This window comes from Poeciliopsis prolifica, unplaced genomic scaffold, assembly GCF_027474105.1.
Source record: "Poeciliopsis prolifica strain line A6 unplaced genomic scaffold, Auburn_PproV2 SCAFFOLD075, whole genome shotgun sequence".
In the NCBI taxonomy this organism is placed as follows: Eukaryota; Metazoa; Chordata; class Actinopteri; order Cyprinodontiformes; family Poeciliidae; genus Poeciliopsis; species Poeciliopsis prolifica.
In genome coordinates, this window is record NW_026562450.1 from 1,492,633 (window position 1) to 1,514,287 (window position 21,655).

A 21,655-nucleotide genomic window follows, 5' to 3' on the forward strand; every position below is an offset into this window, starting at 1 on the left:
TATATACACACATAGTATTTTTATAACTTGTGAAGGTAAAAAAAATTACTTGATTTTGCCATAAAACGGCACTAGGTGCCTGGAAAATACATAATACTGGCCCTTTGTTTTTCAGTGACAAACTGAAACAAACTACATTTGGAACTAAAATCTGCATCAACCTATTTTTAGATGATTCAGTTTCAAAGTTGCAATATTAAAGCACTACATTGATTTAAAATAGCAGCAAACATGATTTTAAAAGATAGATAATGTGTTTCTCTCTATCACAAGAGAGATTGTAATTCACCGTTGTTGATTGAGGCTCAATCTGTTCCTACTGGTGAAACGGTCACTCAGTCCTTCGCCTTGAGGTCACTGCTGTGAGAGGTTGTTGAGAATGTGGGTCCAACGCTCCCCAAAAAGGTGATGGAGATCATTTCCAGTAAGTTAAACATTTCTCCATCCATACAAAGGAATATCACTGCTCATTCATTGAAACATTGAGCCTGGACCTGCGGCTCAGGCAGTGTACCGCCGACGTAAACAGCAGTATCCTGTTGAGGAATCTTTCATTGAGTGGCAGCATTGGCTTCCATGGAATGCTTAGAAGGTAAAAATAAGTCTACAGAAAATTTGTTACGTGGGTTACAGTTGTTTAGATGAGCTAACGTCGGACAGGACCTATCCTCTCAAAAAGTCCACTTAACAGATTTCTCTGCGCAAAAAACAAAGATGGCCGATGTCAAACAGACGTAAGAGACGTGCATGCAGTGCTTGGACGGATTTGACAACGACTGAATTTTTCCAACTTGATGAATCATTGCCTGTCTGGGAACTGATCAGAGTCAACAGAATAGCAACGTCAAGGCTCAGCTTCTGTAGCAATGTGGGTTCTGCTGTATTATGGGGAACTGGTGCCTGGATTTAAATAAGGCCATTACAACGAAGCAAATGAGCAAGAAAACATATTTGGGCACAGAGCAGCGCTTTATGAAACACACATTGGCAAGATGGAAGCCATGCTTAATCACACTGGGATAATCTGGTTTTCTGTTTGGCTCCCCGGTGGATTGGATATATAAAAGTTTACTTAATCCCCACATTTTCTATTCCCTCTCATAAGAACATTAACCCCATTTATCTGAAGTGTTGCAGAAATGAAGTCAACATATAATCTAATTGTTCGGTGTATCTTTCCAGCAGCATTCTAATTAAACTTCTGTTTTTCTCTTTTTCTAGCCTGTATCGCCTGCATTGCTGCAGCCTCTTATTGTTATTTTTGCTCCGTAATTATGTCAAAGACCCGTTACATATGCACGGTGTTAACATGTACATGTATTTGTGTATTTTGAAAGACTTTGTCAGAAAAGTATTAGACAGTATCATTCATTAAAATGCTGCTGCGAGAGGGCTACTCTTAAAACATAAACACTTACTCCGGTGTTTTTTTTAAATCTTTAATAATCAAGGTAATTTCAGTCTTAAATTCAATATCAAGGTCAAACACAAGGTCGAATGGATTATCTAGGGTTTGGGTCTTTTTGCAGTTATTAGTGCAGCACAACATGGCCATCGAGGAACATGTTCAAACCTTTTCGACTCCTATCATAAGAAAGCGTTTAAAGAGGCTAACACAGGCACGCCGAACCACTTTTCCACCAATCGGTGATCAGAGCGAAGAAAAACAAGATTGACAAATTAAATTAGCTGGCCTACACTCATGAATGCTTTGCATTATCAGGCCTGGTGGGGGTAATTATTGCTTGCAACTGCACTGGCGCAGAGATAAGGAAACCTTCAGGAGAAGCAAATGCAATTTAAGCACTTATTGTGATGGATTACCTCCTTGCGAGTAAGTTCAAAGTGTTTCCATGTTGACTTTTATTGCACGTAGAAATGAAAAATAAATGTAAAAAAATCCTGCAGAGCCTCGGGAAATGAACTGGAGAAAAAAAAAAAGAAAAGTTTGGCGATGCTGGATGCAACAGAAACATCCATAATCGTACTTAACCAAATGAAAGCTGTTACGTTCCCAACACATTCGGTAAATGTAAAATGAATATTTAATCTGCTTTGCACTTGCTGGATTTACATTAAAGAGCCGCTTTACATTTTTACTATAAAAGTCAACAGTTTATTTTCAGCTGCAAGATTTCATGCTCAGTACTGAAGTGGTTTCTAATGACTAATATGATTTTAACATGTCAATATTGTGGCATTCAACAGGTAGAAGATGTATATTCATCATAATAAATGTCAGATGCCTCTAGATAGTAAAGAGTGAAGGCAGAGGCTATTGTAGTGGTTTATTTGTTGCCATCCAGCCCACCCAGAAAAGCTATGACCCAGCTCAGGAATAAAAGAAAGAGAAAGAGACAAAAAATAAATAAATAACAAATATTTGGTGAAATAAAAAACAGTTTATAATACTGTAGAAATGATAATACAGTTATTGTGCTTTAAAATGTCACTTAGCCTAGAAATGACATAAAACTCTTTGATCAAATCTGACCACATCTGATTAGGGCATAACAGAAAACACTTTTTTTTTCTTTCAAAATTGCCGTTTCCACTAAGCAGATTTGTAGTAGAAATGTCAAATTGCAGAATTATGTGGTGAATGGGAAAGCAGCCACTGTTCATACATCAATTCTGGCAAATGCAACATGGCATCGATTTCAGAATTATTGATGTCTTGAAATAACTGTGGATCTGTGGGCGGCGTATTCGTCGTCTGATTGGAAGGGTGTGGGTTTGATTTCCGCTTCCTCCTGTGCACTGGCCAAGGACCTTAGCCTCATCCTGTCTATCGGTCTGCGCATCGGCGTATTAATGGGTGTGTGTGTTTGTGAGTGGGTGACTGTGACTCTAATGTAAAAGCTGTGAGTGGTCAAAATGACTGGAAAAGCACCTTTTAAGTTCAGCTCATTTATCATTTGAAGTAATTTGCGATAGTCATTTTTATTTCCTTTAAAGAATGAAAAAAATGATATCATGTGAATTGAAACATTATAGCCAATTCTTTCTCACATATTGGAAAAGCAGACCATGTATGAGCTTCTGCTTCCCAATGGAGCAAATCTTTTGATTGATTCAAGCCATATTTTAATTGCAGTAAGCACTTTCTCTGCCCCGTCCTACAATGCTTGTTGTTAACCTTGTGCGTTTCTGTGAGACGTTTAAGCTTTTAAATTATTCTGTGAATACCAAGTAGGGCAGCTGTTTTTCCAGACATGTAAAGGTTGGAAAGTTTAGATGACAATTTATAGTCATAACCTCGTCACTGCATATGAATGAGTGTGACACATGCATTTATTTTTCTCCTGCTGTCCACTGCAGTGACTTTCACCCTGGTTCTTACAGTGTGAGGGCAGATCGGATGTTGGGTGCTTTTGCTAATAACTTGCTGTAATAACAGGCAGGTTCAAGGTGACCGCCTTGGAGGGATCTCAGCTGCTGGTGCTTTCCTTTCCTGTTGCTCTTATTGGAAGAGAAAATAAAAAGATGACATTAGAAATTGAAAATGTGATGTTTTAAACATAACTTCAGTCTCTAAAAGTTTGCTAAACATAAGTGTTTCTTGCATTACCCACGTTTTATCTACTCTCCTAAATGAATCTGTATTTTCGAGATCTGTCTTGGTCTTAAGAAGGTCTCAGGTTTTGCTCTTTGTAAAATGTCTCTTGAGAATGTATTTATTCTAATTTTGCTGATTTAGACAAAAGCTAGTGTAACTGAAGGTACCCGGAGCTGGTTGTAGCATATAAACACTTAGATGTGTGGTCCCATTGCTCTGTGGAGAAAAAGTATACCTTGGACAGATTCAAATGTACATCAGCAACTCACTCCAAACTTATTCTGAAAGTTCAAAACACTGTGACCTTTCAACTTGACCACGTTGTACCTCGGATGCGAGGCCATTACCGCAACACTCAAAGGTGACAGTCGCACTCCTGGGACAAATTAATGGTCCATAACCTTGTGGATGGGGAAGAAAATGACAAGCTTGCCTCTGATTATACACTTGACCTTATGCACCTCCTACTGAACACTGGCAGCAGGTCTCAGAGTTACAAGTGACGATTGGTGACTCCAAGGTGGAATCAGTTTGGCCTTTGACAGCGTGAGGTCACTGATGAAATCTGAAATGAGCGTCTTCAAAGTGCCCAAAATGGCAGCTGGTGGAATTGTTCTGGGACGGCTGTGTAGGTGATCACTTCCAGGGAGACCACAGAGGTGAGTTTGGACAGAACCCATTTGGCCATGTTCGGGCACAGATAACCTTGTATAATAGTATTTGTGTCTTCCACAGACTTACCTAGTTTGTCACGAAGCTTCAATGTCTTTTACTGGGGTTGTATGTGTTGTGGAGATGGTAGGATAAATATCTCTATTAAAGATAACCTGTTATTCTTCCTTGAACTGGTTCATCACCTTTTTTCCACAAAGTCCTCCTAACTAATGGTAAAACCTCCTTCAGGAAACCTCATTGAACACTTAATGGAATGAATCAAATTAGAGGACAGTAAAGTTCATAAACATGATTTTCTTATTAGAATTGTAAATTAACTTCAATTGTTAATTAGCCCGTTTAAACCCCAATTTTTCCCAGACATGAAAATCTTAATATCAGATTTCATTGATAGCCCTTTGAACTAATCACAGGGAAATAATTAAACAATATATGAAAAACTGTGTGTGTAAGGCAGTCATAGCTTGGCACCACCGGGTCCGCTGACTACCACCGGCAGGCTTGGCGGGTGAATTGTCCTCTTGATCGAGGCCACAAGCTATAGTCACCGTATTTACTGGTGAACCTTTGGGACGGGGCCACCACCACTTCTTGGACCTGATTGTGACTCCAGGTCTACACCTCTGATGTGCTCATTGATCTATTTGGCATCAGTCTCTGTGCAGTTCTTCCTCATTTTTGTTTCTTCTAGTATTGTTGTCTTTCTACTGGACCAGCAGTTTCTCATCTTGTGTCAGACCCTCATTTGGATCCTCTTTAGTTTTAAAGGGTACATCTGTCAAACAGACAGTTTTCCCTTCATCATAAACTTTGCAGGTAGGAACAGAGTGCCAGGGGGAGATCATCCTCTTTTCCCATGAACTGATCATAAGCATTTAAAATCGGGCCTGGAAAATGGCCCATCTTCCCCTCTTACAGTCCCTATCTAAGCCACTACTACCAAAATCATTTAAGGAGTCCATCTTCCATCATAACTACATTGTTGTATGTTTTTCTGGCCATCACTAAGTCTAACAGGTCAAGAACCACATTCAAAATTAATCTTAAAAAGGAAGAAGTTGGGAATGGGAAGAATATGGCATGTATTTAAATAAGCATACCTATAGGTCAAATGTGTCAACATGTTTATACGTCCTGCTCACACACCAAACCAAGTTTTGTAAATGCAAAGGTAAATATCATAAGGAGACACTTTAAAGATGATGTGCACCAAAAATCTTTGCTGTATGTCTGTTTAAACATACGTTACGAGCCTCTTCTTTGGGAGGCTTGTGGCAGGTTTTCTCTCTCCAAGGTGCAACCGAGATATAAACAGCTCTGGTCATAATTAATAATTTACTCTATACATGTGATGCTGCATCAGTATTATCTAAACACTCTAAATTTTCAATATTTGCAGAACATTGACTGAAAATTTTATCAATAAGCTATTTGGAGTTCTTGAAAGTGAAATAAATTTCTTGGTCACTCTTGTGACCGGTGGGTTTAAATGGGTCAGATGACTCTGTTGGCTCTGAGAGAAATAATTAGCAACCTATTTGATTCATTTATCAAATCGATTAATTTCCTAACAAGACATAAACAAGGAATCTAAAACTTCCTGAGGAAGATCCTAAAATGTTTCCAGAATGTATATTTAGGTTTTCTTCAAGTAAGGCAGATGTAACCTCATCAGATGATTCCCCCGTCTTGAAAAGCAAGTCCACAGTTTACAGGGACAGTTTGGATTTGCGCCTCGAGTCTGAAGGAAGGCTTCAAAGAATTAATGCGCAAAGTCCCAGGAGAGAGAAGCCTGGAGGTCGGGTGCCAGAAAAACAGCCTCATCACAGGACAGCTTAGGGACTGCCTCCATTTTGGGTCAGACACTGTTTACAATTTTTTGGAACCAGCTTGTGCTCCAGGTTCCTTCGGGCTTATTAGTCTTCTCTCTTCCTTTCTCTCTCTCTCTCTGCCAAAATGGATTGCTGGCGGTGACTCACTAAGGTGCTGCCTGTCTTTAGGGAGTTTACTCTGAGCCTGGAGGGCTGTTGGATGTTTACTGTTTGCTGAATGATAAGTGGAAAAACTGTTGCTCAAAGATAAAAGATGTTCCCATGATTGGAAACAATGCAGAGGAGCTTTCAACAAGGCGATCAAACTTGTTTGGAGACTCGGTAGAGCGTCCATCTGTCTTCATCACCACGATACCGACCCGGCATCCCAGAAGGACACACAAGTCGGGAGTTAATGCCACGTCTGCATTAGAAAGGTAGATTGGGAAAAGTAGATTTTTTTTTTCTTCACATTTTCTCAAAAGTGTTTGTTTCTGTTTCGTAAAAGGAGAGAGAGATCCAGAGACGAATGAAAAGAACTGGCTGACAGCAGACGTCAAGGACTCAGAATAAGTTGAAAATATTCTTACCAAGAGAGAGAAGAAATGTTTTAGGCATTACATCAACGTCACAATCATTTTATTTCTGAGTTGGTCTTTGTTAAAAGAGTTTTAAAGTTAAAAACATGTTCATGTTTCCTTCTATTTCACGATTATTAACTACTTCGTGTGGATCTTTTCCATAAAATTTTAATACCCTAAAATTGGTGATTGTATCATCATACACAGTTATGACATTCTTTCCCAAATCTCTGTAAATTATCCCCAGTCTTTTTGAAATCCGGAAACTGCACTTAGCACTTCTCCAGTATTTTCATGTCTCTTGTTTTATTTTTTCTCGGACCGGATCTTAAAAGGCGATTAAAAAAAAAAAAGATTATTATTTCAAACAAAGGCGCCGTGTGAAGCTTTGTTCCCGTCTTCGACCAATGAAAAGTTGACAGCCAGCAGAGGAGAACAATAAGCCGACAAATGAAGAGGCACAAAGAAAAGCCGCGCTTTGATGAAGCACAATAACGGCCTCAAGTCTGCGCCGATGAATGTTGTCAGAACATATAGGAGTAAAATGGACGTCTAAGTTAAAAAAAAAAAAAGAGATGATGTTTGCGTCTCTAAAGCATCAGTAAAACAGAATGAGAAGGCCTAGAATTGGCCGAGCCTATTTCTCTGAAAATCCTGTTATGTTCCCAAATATTAAGAGTTTTTTCTCTGTGTTCAACACATCATTACGATTAAACAATTCAACACACAGCTAATTGGTTAACTAGGGATATCTTTCTACTGAGAAGAGGCTGCTGTCGAGCAGAGCATGTGATTTGAACAGACCCGGGCAAAATGGATCAAGATCCATTAGAATCAACGCATCACTGACATTTTTATACGAGGCAATTATTCGAAAGGGACGATCGTTTGTCACGCAACCCGCGTTTAAGTTGTCAACGTTGCAGTTTGGTGCGCTCGCTGCATTCGGCCGCCGACGGTAAACGGTGCAGTTGAGGATGAGTAAATGGCCATCAGCGTTGCAGGGTTGAAGTCATGAGTTTGAAACGTTGGAACTTGTATTAAGGCAGAAATCCCTTCATTTTGATGAAACATTACTAGTTCCACTGGTAGATTATTTCACCTGTAAGGTTGCGATAAAGACTGTTTGTGTTCCTTATAGAGTTTCAGGAAACTCTGGATTTTCTCAGCATTTTACGAAAAACGCTTGGTTTTGGGTTTACTTTTGAGAATGATGCGTTCTGATAAGAAACAAAGCTTTTTTTTTGTTTAATTGATCATGATGCTTTGTTTATGGTTCAAGTTTCTCATTAGCTTGAGATTATAAAAGTCTTATTTTCTTGAAACAATGTGATCTAGTTGTTTCAGCCTAGAGAAGTTTACTTTTCTCATTATCACCAAAAATCATTTATCAATCCCTATAAAAAGAGGCACACTTAGTTAGTGGAGATCAAAATGTATTTTCTTTCAGGGTTGTTGTTTTCCAAAGATTGTTCCAAATGTGACATAAAAATTCAAATGTAATTATTATATTGTTTAATGACTTAATTATTTTCCCTGGTTTGTTTTAGGTTGACTCCTCAGAAGCGCCTGAACGTCTTCGCACACGACCGACAGAAAACATCGAGGAGTCTGAGACCGCACACACAGAATATCCTGAGGGTGAGAAGCTCATACGATTTAAAACCTAAAATATGCATTTTCTCCGTGACTTAACCAGAATTTAATATGTGGGAAACATTCATGCTCTGTTCAGGATGATGTTTGTGAAACGTGTACATTTTCTGTTCCGTTTTCACGTGTTGTAAACGTCAGAACAGCTGGTCGTCGCTCTGATGTTCTCACTTTCAAAGTAATTTCTTTATTGGTTTTTTTTACTTGCAATGTCAGAGAAAACACAAACTAAAATTGTTCAAGAGAATATTTAACCTAAGCATGATTATCTTTTCGCCAAAAGTGACTTTTTAGAGAAAACCTCCACTTGGTCTTTCTTGTTTTGCCAAAATATCTCTAAAAAAATAACTTTTACCAAAAAAATTGACTTTTTAGGAAGGAGATGATATTTTATGTTTTCTCCTACATATTATGATGTTTCTAAGTTATTTAAGTGCCCAAAGGTCTGTGTTATCATTATCATTATTACAATAATAATAACGGTTTGACTTTTGAGGTCAAGTCAAACCAGGGACTTGTTTGATCCGTCTCCCTCTATCACTTGGTCATTATTGATCAGCTTTGCTCACACACAGTCGGATCTCTCTAAAACAAGATCACAACACACAAACACGCGGGCGCCGCTGCGCTCATAATGTAACGTCATGAACGGAAGGGAGAGGCTGAACATGTGCTTTGGCCTGGCTCACACAAAACCGGCCTGCGTGGAGGATTCACTGGCACCATCTGTTCCCGAGCGCACAAACAGAGACACTAAATCAGGCAGACACACAGTAGGTACAACATGGTCACATCACCCGTCACACACGAACTCGGATTTGTTAATTATGTCCCTCCAGCGGACGCCTGGTTTCCCCTCTCCCTCCTGCCATGTTCACCTCTCTGTCCTCCTGTCTCCCTCTGCGTCTGAGGGTGTCTATTTAAAGACACGCACACACATACGTTCTCGCCTGCTTTCTTTCTTTCTCTCTTTCTTTCTTCCTTCCCATCTTTGCCTGTTTTTATTTATTTATTTTTTTACTCTTAAGCTGTCTCTCACTTTGAAAAATGTACAGCTTCCAGCCAACTGTGATGTCTTCACTGAAATCAGCTCAGTTTCTGGCTGCTCTGCGTGAGCGCGCGCGGCCAGCGGGGCGCGCCGATAACCGATGAGGTGGAGTTCACCGTGCTTTTTCTCTGGGCTCACTCAGCTCCGCTTTTATTGATGAGCTCATTTGACACAAAAGCAGTTGCTCGTTTTTGGGGCTGATATCTAGCGTGCCCTCGCTGACATAAATCACTTGTCGCCAAACGCCTGACGACCGAAGCAGCAGCGGCTGGGATAGTATTGTGTGTTTCAGTGGAAAGCAACGTACAATTTGGTAAAGAACATTTAAGCTGTCAGTAGGAGCCTCAGATACAAAGATCTATGTTTCAAGCAGTTTGTGTGTTCAAGATGTTTCCTTTGAAGTACAAAAAAGAAGTGGTTCTCGCGTTAGGATGTTGCGTCGACAGACTAGTGTTGCTGGGCTCAAGCACAGATGACATCCGGAGTTGTCTTTGCGAATTACAAAAAGGTTTTTATTTACCTTTAAACAAAAAGTCAGCCTGTCGACACTCGGTGCCTAACGCTCCCCAGCAGAATGGGAGAAAAACAGTACTCCGTACTCAGTGCTATACAGCTGCAGGTGTTACTGCAACAATCCATCAGTTTGCTTTTGTTTATTTCAGTCACTTGTAGCCAGTTTAGAATCACAGAGAAAAACACCAAAAGGGACTCAAACTTAAAACTCTGTGAGCTAAGAACTTCTGATTAATGCGGGGATATATATATATATATATATATATATATATATATATATATATATATATATATATATATATATATATATATATATATATATATATATATATATATATATATATATACATATAAGAGAGAGAGAGATAGATATAGATATCTATATATCTATATCTATAGATAGATAGATAGATAGATAGATAGATAGATAGATAGATAGATAGATAGATAGATAGATAGATAGATAGATAGATAGATAGATAGATAGATAGATAGATAGATAGATAGATAGATAGATAGATAGATAGATAGATAGATAGATAGATAGATAGATAGATAGATAGATAGATAGATAGATAAAAAGACTGTATCAAACAAGTAGCCTTTCGTGTTGCTCTGTACCCGTGAAGTAGCTCCCAGTCTCAAAAAGGTTGGTGACCTCTGGTTCAGAGGCTCGTGGGGAAGAGCACAGCTGGAGTATTTATACAGGTGAGCAGACAGGCTGAACAGCAGGAGCGGCTATGCTTCAGGTGTGTAGCTTAGGGATGAACTGGAAAATTGATTTAATACCGTCCCCGTCTCAACAACAAATGGTATGTTTACATACCTGGTAGATGAGTTTCTGTGTGTGTTGAACAAATGTATCAAATTCTGTCGCCAGCACGAACACAAAAGCTGTAAATGTGTGGCAAGGTGAGAGTTCATCTATCAAACTGAATGAAGATGAATTCATAAACTAGAAAATTCCTGAAGAAATTTAACTGAGGCCTGCCAAAGCGAGCCTTTCGCTGTGGAGCCAGCGTTCTAATGCTAAAAATTAGCATCAATGCTAAGCTTGGCTAAAAAATTACAAATAGCCTGTGGAGAATCACAAGCATGTTTACTAACATGGACTCCCACCATTCAGTATGTTAAAATGGGTGTGTAAGCTAAAATTAGCCAAAATGCTAATGTAAACCTAAATGCTGTCAGTAGCATGTGGGGTATCATTAGAATGTTGTCTGTAACTGACTTACTACATTCAGTATCCTAAACACAGCTAACAAGTAAGAAAAATGGCTAAAAGCGTTTTATATGCTGATCCTAACCCCAAAGACAATGCAGGCTAATCTTTTACACTACCTTCAGCGGTGGCCTAGTGGGGGCCAGTGAAATGCTATTGTTTCTACTATTGTTAATGCACATTAGTAGAAATGTGCATTAACACACATTTCTGTGTGTTAATAATCCCCAAGAAGCAATTACCCATGATGTAAAAGTTCTCAATTTAAACAAGTAGTTCTAAAAGCTAGCTCATTCCAGAGTTCCACCATAGTAAAAACTACAGTGATGCGTTTTTGTAGTTTCTAATCAGCTGCTTGGCCCTGTTGTGTTCCGTTGCTATGGTAATGGATCCCCTGTCAGTTTCAGTTGCTTCAAACTGACAGAATTCTATCAGTTTGAGGTCAGCCAGTTTGATTTAAAAGAAGCAGTCTCAACAACTCCTTCCCGTTCGGGAACCGTGACACGTATCGGAAAACCGTTTGTAGCGTATGAGAGGGCTATGTGTCATCTCCGATACTGCCACGATTCATATCTGTATCTCGCTCACAGAAATAACAGTGATAAGATAAAAAGGTTTGAAATTTTTCAGACATTGAAGTCAATCTGGCTGAGCGTGTGGAAATCCTGTCCCATGACATCCCTCTGAAGCACCTTGACAGAAAACCGTGAGCCTTAGCAAAATTTCGAGAACATTTTACCAGAGCAGGCATGGGTATCAATGTCATGACCGAGTTTGATACTGATAGGGCGATATTTGTGGGCGTGACAGGGATTTCAAAATTTATTTGGGATCAAAATCGCACTCCGTCCCACACGCTAACAAAACAATTACACTCTAGTTTCAGCAGTTTGTAACTGTCAAAAATTTTGCTTGTTTATCGCTTTTTACGTCGCCAATGTAACTCCGAATCCCACTGAAAGTGATAGCTCACCTACCGGCGCCGAGCCGCACATTTTCATACCACTTTTTTGGGTGGACACGCAGCGGCACGAGCTGCATTAACCATCACGGAAAAAGAAATCAAGAATAATAATATTAAAGATACCCAGTCACTGCTCCCCCTATGCATTGCTATGGACAGGCCCCAATTACCTTTAAATGTTAGTTGATTTTAACTGAGGGGATGAAATCCCAATCATGAATTCACTTTTAAAAAACAAACCTTCAATCTTCCTTGAGCATTACAGCAGACTGTAATAGACTCATCGCCACAAGTTTTCCAGAATCCACCAAATTGTTCATAAATTAAGGAAACTGATTTGCTATGACAGCGGACAGAAAGATGTCTTGGCTTTGAATCCTAGTTAGCATCCCCGCATTAACAAACTCAAAGTAATGTTAATTTTGAGGGATTAAACAATTTGTCTGAGACATTCTTCTTTCAGGAAATGGCTAATTTGATGTGTGTTTACAATCACTTACTAACTGGCACACTCTGCTGGATTGAAGTTTTACTCATCAGACACAAAGTTACACTTCAGATAGAAACTAGACAGAATGGGAACAGCCCAGAAATCACAAAGGCACAAACCAACTTAAGCACTTTCTATCTAATGTGCCCAAAATCTTTTTGTACTGTGGGAGGAAGCCGGAGCACCCGGAGAGAAACCACTCATGCTCATGGAGAATATGCAAACCCCGTGCATAAAGAACCCAGGTCAGGATTCAAACCCAAGACATCTGTCTGCTGTCATAGCAAATCAGTTTCCTTAATTTATGAACAATTTGGTGGATTGTGAAATTTCCATGATGGGTGAAGGATTTAAACTCCTTGGTGTTCATCAGGACTACAGACTGGACAGTGAAGCTTCTATAAGAACGGACCAAGCAGACTGGAGCAAGCTGAGATCCTTCAAGGTTTGAAGGTTCTCCAACCGGCTGAAGAAAATGCTTATCCGGCATTTTCTTCAGCCGGATAAGCTGAAGAAAATGGATGGACAATTGTCATTACTCCCTCTTACACTTTTTGAGAGTTTTTCACTGTTCATTGATATATCCATCCATATCACAATGACTAATATCTCTGGGCTTGCTAAAAATTAGGCAGATGTAAAATGCTGTCAATCAAGACAACCGACAACAACACTTTTCAGCATCACGTCTGACCTCAACGTTCTTCTCTTCATCAGAAACTTCCACAGTCGAGGAAGTATGTACTGTAGTCTCTGCTGCAGAAGAAGAGACTACAGAACTGTCACCTCTCGGTATCTCCATACTCGAAGACTGTTCTTGGCCAAGAACAGACGAAGCCTCCACTTCCACAGCAGTCTTTTTCGTCAAATTGCAACTTTGCTTCCCATGTAGGGAAGACCTGAAAAGATAAGCGTCAATGACATCGTAGTCGTCGATGTAGTCATTCTGACAGCTCAGATTTTGCTTTGCATCATCTTCCCCAGCCGGGGAAGGATTAAATAAAAACGCATTAAAATCGTCAATCGGCTCAGAGGAAGCACTTCCCTCTGAGCCGTCTTCTCCAGCCGGAGAATCAAAAAGAAAATTATCATAATTTTCCAGGGACTCGTCCTGAGATGTCCCTGTATCAAATTTAATGTCAGAAAATACTCTGTTAATCACCTTTCTTAGTCCGGTTGTTACCAAATACCCTACTCCAAACGACAACGGGAAAAAAGCTGTGATTAAAACCTCTTCCATATCAAAAATCTTTCCTACACACAAAACTAACTGTTGAAGAGAGCAACTGAAAGCTGATGTTTTGAGACGCAAGCCTTTATAGCCTCAGATGTTCTTTGATGTCATAGATCTATGTCATAGATGAGGTCATAGCTGCTATGAGCTGCTGCAGTTCTGGGTAATGTCTTCTGATAGTTGCTATGGAACAGTCAGTTCTGCATGATTCAAACTATTAACCTTTACAATCGCCTCACTTTATCATTCGGTTGTCGGAAGTGAAGGATGGGAGAATCGAACAGAGTGACTTAAGTTATTTCCCCAAGTGTTTTTACCCGTTTATTCGTGGCTTCTTCTTGTTGGATAACTGGTCTGTGAATGTAACAAACCTGATTGGGGCTCATAGACAGGGCAATTTACAAAAGTTGGAAATTGCTGGCTTCCAAACCGACCCATACTTCTTCCACCCTAAAGTGTTAACTTGCATCCCCACCAGGCAAAGCATTGTTTGTTTATTTGTTATAGGGTGTTTTTCATTCAGTAACAGTCACAGCAAAGAATCTCTTTGGTGAGAATCACAATATGACTATAGTACAGTCAGTATGTGAACACATAGGAAGACTGGGGTTCGGTGTTTTTCCACTGGAACGCCGTAACCACTGTTCTGCGCGCTGACAGCTTCAGGGAATAAAGTGACTCGTCACGTGTTGCTGGGCTCAAGTACAGATGACATCCAGAGTTGTCTTTGCAAATTACAAAAAGGTTTTTATTTACCTTTATACAAAAAGTCAGCCTGTCGACACTCGGTGCCTAACGCTCCCCAGCAGTATACTGCCGAGTAAACGGCACGTTCCAGGAACACACACCACACTGACACATTCACTGACATAAAGGAAATATGAGTACCAAAGATCAATGCACGAGACAGACACAAAACCTAACCAAGTTCAGAAGGAATGAACAATGAATGAACTTATAAACAAAACAAATTGGGTGTCTCTCACACTAGCATAACATTCGGTTACATAATCCTTAAATAGGCTCTGACAACTTTTAAATCCTTCATCTGGCAGCATTTTGGGCATGCAGTGTAAAAACCAATGTTTTTAAACATTATTTTTAACATTAACAGGAATTGTTGGATGCTAGTTGCTAGTCCAAAGTTGACATTTCTTCTGTTTCTTCTAATTGACGTCAATGAAATCTATTCGAGCCACAGACACAGAGTTTGAGATTCGTCAAATCGTAGCTCGTTTTGTGTCTTGTTAGTACAACAAGCTCAGAATTGGACAGGCATATGAATCGCGGTGGGCCAAACATGGACTGAAGTATTTTACATGAGCTACAGATTCTTTAGAACAAGGATCTGCCTCCAGACTAGTGGTCCCATTTTCTACTGCACAGTTTCCTCTGCTGGAAAAGGTAACTTTAAATATTTAAAGGGACAATTGCACAAAAAATCCCTTCAGAAGGTGTTCCTGCAATGCTCTTCTTTTCTTCTTTCCTTTCTTTGAACCCGTGCAATTATGTCTCTGGGGATGAGCGAATGGAGTGAAACGGATGGAGGGATTGGACGAGCGAGCCAGATGCAGAGACTCTATCCGGAGGCAGGCAGGCCGGCCGGCTGGAAGAAAAACAAAGCCCTTTAAGTCTGCTGAGGCGCAGAGCATAAACTAATCCAAGGACAACTGAAACCTGCTCAGCCAGAGAGGATGTTCAAAGCAACAATCCAGACAAAGACAAAGGAACCAGAAACTGTTTGCAATCTTGGCCAAATGTTGTGGCAGTGACACAAATATTGAAAACTTTACGCATTTAGATTTTTGTTTTTGTGGCAAGACAAATGTGTTTCCTCAGTGTGTGCGTGGGCAAATGGTCTGACACCAGGAATCAAACCCAGGACAATGTAGCTTCTTCACATTGTGCACCGTCACTACCAACTGAACCAAAATGTGACATTAAAACAAAGATATGTGGTGACATTCTTGCAAATGTGTCACCTCTTGAACATCAGAAAACATCCAAGGTTTTCTTTTGAATTTCTGAAATGAATTTGAACATTTTTAGGCAGCAATTTTTTTTTTACTTTATCACTTTGGAGAATATCTGAGGTTTTCTTGGAAATTTCAGAAAGGAATTTGAAAATTTCTGCATTTTGATGTGAAAATGGGCCCTTTTCCGACATCGGAAAACCTCCAGGGTTTTCTCAAAAACGTCTAAAATGAATGTGAACGTTTCAGCGTTTTAAGGGGGAAATTTACCATTTTTTCAAATTTGTAACTTTCTAACATCAGAACACATACAAGTATTTCTCACAGACTTCTGAACCAAATTGGAAAATTCGCATTTTGTCGTGGAAATTGACTTTCTCGTGACCAATATTTTTACTTTTTCATATACAATGACACTGTGCGCCACTTTATTCTTTCAGATTCAACATCTTTGCAACTTCTTAAAAACCTGGGATCTGAACAACGATCTTAGTTTATGTTTTGCTTCTTGGCCTGCAGTATATTTATTGCGTCATCAGGACGGTTCGCTCTGACTTTGTACGTGTTGAAACGATCGCAAACGTCGGCTGAATAAGACGTCAGACATTTCTCAGCTTGTCCTTGATTTTTCTCTTTCCTCTCCGCTCTCCCTCTCATGCTGATGTGTGATGAGACACGAGGTGCTTTGTGCATCTGGCTGTGATAGCAATGGCTCTTTTATTGATTCTAAAAAACAAACACACACATATATGTCGTCTCCCTGGGAGAAGCAGAAAAAGGGCACGTCTCGCTACTTAATTAGTCTCTTGCCTTCAGGTGTAGATGAGTTTCTCTCCCTGCAGCCTCTACTCTTTTTTTTTTTTTTTTTTTTATTCCGACACCGAGAGTCAGACCGCCTCGTGTGTTTACGTCTCCACTTTTTCGGTCACACTTTCGCCGGACAAACACGTTTACTTGGCGCAACGTCGGCGCGCCTCCGATGTCTTTGATTCGAAAGGCCCCCCAAATCAATTTGTTTAGCCAGAGGGCTGGAGATGCAGGTTTAATTACCTCTTCGCTGCGGCTCCCGGGATCAGACGTATTTAGCTGTGTAAATCTTCCCGAGAAAATAAATGTGAGGTCGCGAGTGACGCCCAGGGACAAACGCACGGCTTTAAAAGTCGGCGTCACGTGTTTCTACGCCAGCGAGGAGCGTGGAAGTGACATCATTTGGGTAATATGTTTTACCTGTTCTTTGAAATTATAGTTTGTATGCTCTGGTGTCATGAATGTGATGCAACAGGTGCTCAGGTCGGTTTTCAACCTGAGTGAAGTTGGCCCCCCCACCTTCTTCAAATCAGACAAAATTGGTGTCAAACGTTTGTGCTGCGTTTGTGCTGGTTTGTGCAGCAAAATATTTCGTTTGTGCTGCTATCATTTGGAAGATATAACGAAATGTTTTTAGAGGTCATCAAAGGTCAACCAGCCCTCCCACCTTCTTCGAATCAGACAAAATTGGTGTCAATCAACTCGGCTGCGTTTGTGCTGGTTTGTGCAGGTTTGTGCAGCAAAAATGTTTGTTTGTGCTGCTATCATTCTGAAGATATTCAGAAAAATGTTCTCTAGGGGTCATCAGAGGTCAACCACTCCCCTGGCCCTACTCCCATTTGGAAACATAAATAAATTTGGTGTCAAGGTAGTCAAGGTAGTCAAACTATCAAGGTCTGTGCTGTGCTTTCTGTGACAGTGTTTCTGTTCAGAATGTGCTAAAAAGTACAGAAAAAAATAAAGCTTCCCATTTTACCTAATTTGAAGAAGTTAGGGGAGCTGGTTGACCTTTGATGACCTTATTATTTATATTACTAATAATAGTTTATAGTGCTATAATTTGTAATACCAGTATAAATAAAAAAAATGTCCTGCACAAACATAGCACAGTTGATTGACATATCTTCCAAACAATAGCAAACAATAGCAGCACAAACAAAAAATTTTTTCTCCATGCCCAGTGAAAAGCTCCTCTTCTGCTCAAATACCGGCAGCAGCTTTTGGGTTGGGGTGAAAACGATCCAATCTCCGAGCGTTAATGTGACGTTTAGCTGAAACAGTCGACCCATGCGGAGCGTCTGGATGTAACGATAGCCGCTAATTAGATTCATTGCGTTTGTCTCGACGTGAGCGACAGGATGTTGGAGCAGAAGTTGCCGGTGACGGTGAGCTCTTCTTCGCACCATCCCTTCGTTGTTCAGCAAACATCAATTATTGGGTGTCTCAATAACACACACATCTATATACCCTGCAAAAATGTCTGCTCCATCAAGGCTCTCCGTCAGGCATTCTGCTGCCTCACAATAACATGCTAATAAGGCAAAAAAAAAAAAAAACTCCTAACAAGCTTTGCAGTTAAAATGATTGAAGATGATTCTCCTCCTTCCTCACTCCCCCCCTAAGGCCCCGTCCGGCCGGTTTGCCAGTCCCACTCAGTCTAAGTGGTTTCTGTGATGCAGGTACCGACATGGAGAAGGTGCTAGCAATCGCCGGATCGCTCTTTGACGGAAGAAGAGTGTGCTCCCTTTGTTTAATCTCTAATAATGTCCCTGTTTAAGAGTGGAGGGGCTGTGTTAGAATCCTGGAGAAAGCTCCCAGGAGGACGACCCACTCACACACACACACACACACACACACACACACACACACACACACACACACACACACACAAAGAGAGAAAAAAAAGACTGAGGAAGAGCGAGTGGAGAGAGTGGGAGGACAGTGTGTGGAGCTCTGTGCTGCGTGGTGTGTGTGTGTGTGTGTGTGTGTGTGTGTGTGTGTGTGTGTGGTAATGCAAATGGAAGAGGTCCATCAGGCTGAGTGGGAGAAGCAGAAGACGGGAGGAGAAGAAGCAGTGACGATCGTGCTCAAGTGGGTTGAATGGCGGTTCCATCTCCTTACAGTTAGCATAAATTATCGAAAGCGTCTTCCCCGTCGATTGACGAATCGACGCAAACAACGATTTACCTGCTCAGCAGCTGAGGGTAAACATGGCAGAATCCTGACAGCGTGTCTCCTTTGGAAGCTTTGTTGCCAATTCTGCAATTAAAATGACAATTACAATATCTGGGAGACAAGAATCTATAGTACAGAAGAGGATTAGAACAATCCGGCGTCTGACTTAAATCCCAAACTTCTGACGTTTTCCTAGAATCGAAAATTTAAAATCTGAATTTCAACTTCAATCTCAGAGTTCGAGCGTTTTTATCAGATGTCTGAATAAGAAGTCATAATTCAGGGATTAAAGTCAGAATGCTGAGAAAACAAATCTGATTTTTAATTAAGTTTTCCCTCGTTTTACATTTTACAGCCTGATGTAAAACGAGATAAAGACAACGAACAGACAGGAATTAAGGATTTTATTGATAGAGACTTTATAATTCTTTTCCTTTATGTTTTCGGCTTTGTGTCATTTTTATTTCCGTCTCATTTCTTGTTTTTGGTCGCCGTGTTTTATGTTGGGAATTTAAACTCTTCCAGAATTACACTTTACAAAATTGAAGTTCATTATTCCTTTAGATGTTGGACTTGACTAATTATCCCATCATTGATAAATTACTGGAAAACAATCTCAAAATGACAACATTATCGCTTATCGCAAGAACGTCTGGGACGATTCACGCGTACGGTGTTGCTCCACGAACCACGCAACATATCGTTCGTGGCCGCATCTATTTGTTTGACATGACCATTTGTGGCTTCCCCTGGAGAGCAAACACACACTCCCAAAGCCTCAGACTTACGTTCACACACACATATGCACAAGAGGAAGAGCTGCAGGGCAGAGTCATCACAGCAGGAATGAACAAGCTGTTTCTTAGACACCCTTTTGCTTTATTACCTCGAGTGTGACAAAGGGAAAGAGGAATTGTGCTAGAATCTTTTTGTTGTTGTTGTTGCTTAAATGAAGGAAACCGGCGAAGCTGTCAGCGAGAGACTTGCAACACACTCTCTGCTCGTTGCGCGCCTCGCTAAGAACGTTGTCGGCACAGCCGCGGCAGCGTGAAAGACACTGGCATTCATCACTGTTTTACAGTCGCCACAACAAAGAGCCAGATGAGAAGAAGAAGAAGGAAAAAAAAGCAAAGTTTCCGTGAATCCAAGGTCAGCGCTGACTTCTCAGAGCAGATAAACGTCTGTTGCGCTGACATCGCCCTGTAGGGTCGTAAATTCAGCCGCAGTCGTTTCGCAGAGGAACTAAAGCAGCTCTCCTTTTCTCAAGTCTAGACATAAGCTGGCTGTTTTACTTTTCATTCACTGAAATGCAATTATTCCATTTTTAGACACGGAATATTTTTTTAATAAAGCTTTATATTATTCAGCACGTTTCCATCCCTAGACTTAGCCAACAAATTGAATTAAAAAGGTGGTTTTTTTTCTTATTTTCTTTTTAAAGCAGGCTGAGAACCACTTTGAGTAACATTTAAGCAGTAATCCTTTTCACTTTGGGGATTTAGGAATTAAACATGCTGCCTGACTCACTGGCGTACAAATTTTGTGAGCCTGCAGGGAACCGCAGCGTCCCCGTTTCTAAAGAAATTGTCTCTGTCAACAAAACGATTTGAAACATGCATTAACCTCCTCGTTCCCGAAGCCCCGCGTCCCGGAACCGACTGGGTTTGTTATAGAACTGCTGCCTGCTGCACTTTTCAAACATCGAGGACTGTCTGCGATGAAAAACCAAGTCACAGTCAAGGTTCCCCGTTTTGTTGCGAGTGGGGGGGAAAAAAAGAAGAAGAAGGGAATTCTTTAGAAATGTCTCCAGTATCCATTCCTTTTCAGGCTCTTTACACTCAAATTCACTCTTTGAAAAGGTATTTCATTTACATTTTGATGGAGTTTTTCCAAATCTCACCCAGGCAAGGTGATAATAGTTGGGGAAGTGTCTGCACTTTCAGAAATCCCTCTAGTGTCTCTTGTTTGCCTCGGGATGTTTATTTATGGAGTTCAGTTTGGAAGCTGCGCAGATAAAGACGTTTTCCTGGAAACTTAAGTCTCGGTGATCATCAGCGTTACTTCCAGTTACACCGCCAATTTTTCCAGATGGTGGAATCACGACTGATGTTCCTCCGGTGATGTTCCTTTTCTGTTTCTAATTTCCTTTTTTTTTTTTAGATATATACTATATTTCAAGAATATAAACAAGTCTGCGTCCCATTGATTAGGATCAAATACGTCGCTCCATTCTTCGCAGCCATCATATTCTGCTTTCAACTCTTTTTTGGACGGGTTTCCAAAACAATTTCAGGATTTTCTGCGCTGTTCTTCTGTTGGGGTTTTGCCGATGGCAGTGGAGGAAGTGAGCGAAGCCATTCAGTTTGTGTTGGCCAAAAAATATGGGATTAACGTTAGCAGCCGCCACGTTCAGTTTGATGCCTCTTCATGGTGGAGGATGGTTGTTGTTTCCGGTAAGCTTCATAGTTTTCTCGATCGTTTCGAGAGCCCAGACTGTCTGCACGAAGGGAAGCGTAGAACAAGTGGCTAGTTTCTGCCGGGCTAATTTTAACCGTTTAGTGAAATGAGATAAAGGCGATAATAAAATGCCATTGTTCTAGCACTAATGTGTTTTATGCTTGATTTAACAAGATGCTCACCTTCCAAAATAGTTCCACTTTTGTCTCATCAGTCTGAAGGATCATTTTTGCTTTCAAACTCTCCCATTGGCAGCAATTTTGCAGAGTCACTTTTTTTTTAAAAATACAGTTGAAGCAAGAGGGTCGTATGAAGCCTACTTAGGTGCTCTTGTGTTGTACTTTTGGAGTAATTTTGGCAGCCTCGCTATTTCTGAAAAAGTTTCACTATTGTGCCACGTTTCTTCATTAATGAACGGTTGTTCTGACTGTGTCTCGCCTTAACCTTTTCCAGAAAGATGGATGCCAGCGACATTGTGTCTCAACTGGTTTTG

The 21,655-nt window shown here is 40.4% G+C and overlaps 1 protein-coding gene across 1 annotated transcript in view; it reads left to right on the top strand.

Moving 5' to 3' along the window:
• The window catches only part of htr2cl1 (5-hydroxytryptamine (serotonin) receptor 2C, G protein-coupled-like 1), a 137,680-nt gene that overhangs the window by 54,474 nt on the left and 61,551 nt on the right, over positions 1-21,655 (top strand). Inside the window, exon 3 of the mRNA XM_055021337.1 lies at positions 8,177-8,267. The gene's annotated coding sequence lies outside the window, so the exon portion shown is untranslated. The remainder of the gene's footprint in view (positions 1-8,176; positions 8,268-21,655) is intronic.